The sequence below is a fragment of the Dipodomys spectabilis genome, unplaced genomic scaffold, assembly GCF_019054845.1.
Source record: "Dipodomys spectabilis isolate Male_0828 unplaced genomic scaffold, ASM1905484v1 ptg000474l, whole genome shotgun sequence".
Taxonomy (NCBI): Eukaryota; Metazoa; Chordata; class Mammalia; order Rodentia; family Heteromyidae; genus Dipodomys; species Dipodomys spectabilis.
The window spans coordinates 896,206-899,854 of record NW_024871151.1 but is presented as its reverse complement, the minus strand read 5'-3'; the positions used below and the strand labels follow the sequence as shown (position 1 = coordinate 899,854).

The 3,649-nt window shown below is 32.4% G+C and overlaps 1 pseudogene; it reads right to left on the bottom strand.

Annotated features, from left to right (window-relative positions):
• Positions 1-2,215: 2,215 nt before the first annotated feature.
• On the bottom strand, positions 2,216-2,315 carry LOC122098317 (annotated as a pseudogene).
• Positions 2,316-3,649: the final 1,334 nt, after the last annotated feature.

The following is a 3,649-nucleotide window of genomic DNA, read 5'->3' as shown; positions in this document are numbered from 1 at the left end:
AGATACAATCAGCCTGCCTTCTCTAGCTGCTTTCCTAGCCTGGACCTATTCCTTCACTCTTCAGGAAAAGTGTGATTCAACTGATTTCAGTCAGATCTGTTACTAGAATTATAAAGGATTTAGATTTTTGTCTGTAATTTGGTCAAAGCTATGTCTCTTTATGTAGGCTAATAAAAATGTATTTACTAATTTCAAGTAAATACATAAATTCCATTTCCATCTCTTTTAAAAAATAAAATTGTTTGCTCTATAAATTGATCAGAGGCATGGATTTTGTGGCTAGCTAGGTCATTGCACATCTGTCTCTCTCTTCCTCTCTCCCTTTCATGGTTCTCATAGATAATGTGACAGCTCCATAATTATCCTAATTAATTTTGCTTTTATATTTTTGGTTGCATCATTTCACTTTCTGCTCTGCCATTTCCCAAATCATTTACATAGAAGGCATTATTTCATATTTTCTCATTCCTATAATAAGCTGCACATGAAGACACCACTAGTCCCATTTTCAGTCTTTACCTTTGAATATGGAGGAAAACCTTTCCTCTGCTCTCTATCAATTCCCTACTCTCCAGTTAGAATAATTTCCAATAGTAAAATTGGAAAAAGATAAAGAAAATCATGGTGAAATAACAGATGTAGAAAATTCACTGGATTTTTCTGACCAGTTCAACCAACGTGAACTATTAGGGAATACATGTGCACCCCATTCCCACTGGTACTCACTGTCTCTGGTTAGGCAATTCTGATGAAGACAAGGAACAAGATGAAAAAGTGAGGAATGGTATCATTTGCAAAAAAAAATGGAGAAGTATTAAAGCAAATTTTTGTTTGGGCTGCTGAAAATAATCGGCTTACTACAGTGCAGACACTGCTTTCCTAAAAGGCCACTCATGTGAATACTAGGGATGATGATGAGTATACCTCTCTTCATCGGGAAGCCTCCAGTGGGCACTTAGACATTGTCCATGAGTTGGTGGCTCAAGGAAGATATTCATGCAATTACTGTGAATGGCTAGACACCCCTGCACAGTGCTTATATGTTGAATAATACCAGAGTGGCTGCTTTCTTAGTTCACATTGAGTCAGATACCAATGCCCAAACTAAAGTCCTCTTGACTCCCTTGCACCTTGCTGCTTGGAATAGAAATAGCAAAGATACCTGGATCGCCTTCTATTGAAGCATTATATCAAACCAGGTCTGAAGAACAACTTGGAAGAAACTGTATTTAATATTGCCAAAAGGATAAATATGTATCACTACCTCTTTTAAATTGTGGAAGGCTGTAAAAATTGTTCTCTTAACTCATAATGGTTTGGTTAAGATTCTTAAATTTCAAAAATGCCAATCCATCTTTGTGTCTGTACAAAATATTTTCACAATACAAAGCAACAGCAATATCTTACTTTAAAAATTCATGGATTCCATAGTATTCTTCAAGTGAATTGCCTGACTTTGATGTCAAAATGTATTCAAGAGTTGTTTGTATACATCTATAATGATTTCTGCAGGGTTTGTGATTTTTAAATCAGAAATCACTTTAACTTATCTGTTGAAATTAGTAGTACAGAAACTAAAAATATTTCTGGTGCTTGTATGAAAAAAGTATATTTTAAAATACTCTGTATTTTGTTTGTATAATGTCCATAATCTATTTAATTCTCTCCTAGATATAATACTTTGAATTATACATTGTTTTATAATATATAGGTTCGTTAATAAATGTGTTATTTCAGATAGCATTCCAAACAGAAAAAGTTTAAGATTCCTTTTTTTTCCTAGGCCCTTATAGTATTTTATTTCTTTGGGATAAAATGACAATGTTATCCAATTTCAAATGTTTTGTAAAGATTATGCTATGTAAAGGCCATTCTAAGGTGAGAATTTAACGCACTGATGTCAAACTAACTTTCAGTTCAATGAATTACATATATTGTTACATTTGCCTTTTTAAATTTTTTATTGTGAAAATACTGTACAGAGGGGTTACAATTACATGGGCAAGATAATGAGTACATTTCTTATCAAGCATTGTAGCCTCCTCCTGTATTTACCCTTCCCATCCATTCCCATCCTTCCCTTGCTCCCCCACTCAATCCTCCCTCTACCCCTCCACCCGCACAAAGTTGTAAAGTTTATTTTTCGACATAATGACTTGTATTTTTGTAATCAATTTTTTAATAACTGTTTTTCATTTCTTGTATCTCAAGAATGAAAAATATGGAATATTTCACAAATTTTCATATCATCCTTGTGCAAGTGCCATGATAATCTCTATATTGTAGTAATTTGGGTAAACGTCCTGCTGAAGCATGTAGTATCCTGTAAATTTAAGTAGTTATTGATGCAATCTTTATACAGGCATATATCCTTGGTTGACTGTTTGTAACTAGGAAACCTTATTGTTCCTAAAAATGTTATTGATCTTACTTCTCTAAAATTCTGTGTATATTGGGAAAAGCTTATATTGTTTGGTCGATTGCTCACATTTGCAATTTTTTTGTCAATGACTATTTTAAGTCTTTTTCATTTTAAATTTGATCATACTTTGAAGCCTTTATAGCTAGGTCCAAAGGTGATTGTTTTTCAAGTACTTATTTATAAACTGAGTTAGCTTTGTGGAGCTAATGGATTCAAAGTAAGCCTTGCTTAAGAGCTACTTCTAAACTTCTGCAGCTTAAAAATTCCTAAATGATGTCTTACTGGTACAAATGTCTACCTGACCCTTTATTCTTCTTCCCTGTAGCAACAGACCAACCAGAATATCTTACCCTGACAGCATAGATTTTCTTATTGGAACAAAACTAGTATTAGTTAAAAGGGATCATAGAGAGATAAACAGTTAAGACAGAATCATTTAGGCTAGAAGGTATTTTATCAAAATATAATTTTTTTTTTATACCTAACATTTCAATAGTAGCTAAAGCCAAGAAGGTGAAAAAAATTTTCACATGCATGATTACCAAATGTCCTGGCCAGTCTACCATCCATCCAGGCAGGAATTTACACTACTGCCTCTCTTTCATCAAATATTTTCATAGTTAAAAGAGTAGTCTATATGTTTCTCCTCGATATTAGGCCTTAAATTGGTAATGTTTCAACCACAGTGTTTCCTCTTGTCTCTAGGCTGTAAATCTCCAAATGGTAAAGCTTTAGGTCCAACTCTACCAAACACTGAGGTAGAAATAATGTAATAATATTTTAAAACACAGTTGCCTTTGATACCCTAACCACAACAGAACATTGCAAAACATGTGCCTTTTTTCTTATATTTTATAGTTATATATTTTATATTTATACGTGCTAATATTTTATTTACTTACTAGAATTAATTGATAATTTGACAAATAAATAGATATTTATTACAATAAATAGATTGGAATATAAATAATAAGGTTTAGAATGTACATTAGAATATAAAAAGTATCAATGCAATGTCTTTGGTATAAACTTGTGATATGTTCTAAGTATTCTTGGTCTTCTGAATTCACATTGTAAAAAATAACAATTGTTTTCCTCTAATCTATAAGGGATTTTACTCTGCTGTTCTGTTTATTGTTTTAACTCACTGGTTGCAAAATGTTTTTCTCTATATTTCTGAAGCATTTCTACTGATTGTACCCAAATTTTGCTGATATGATATCTGCA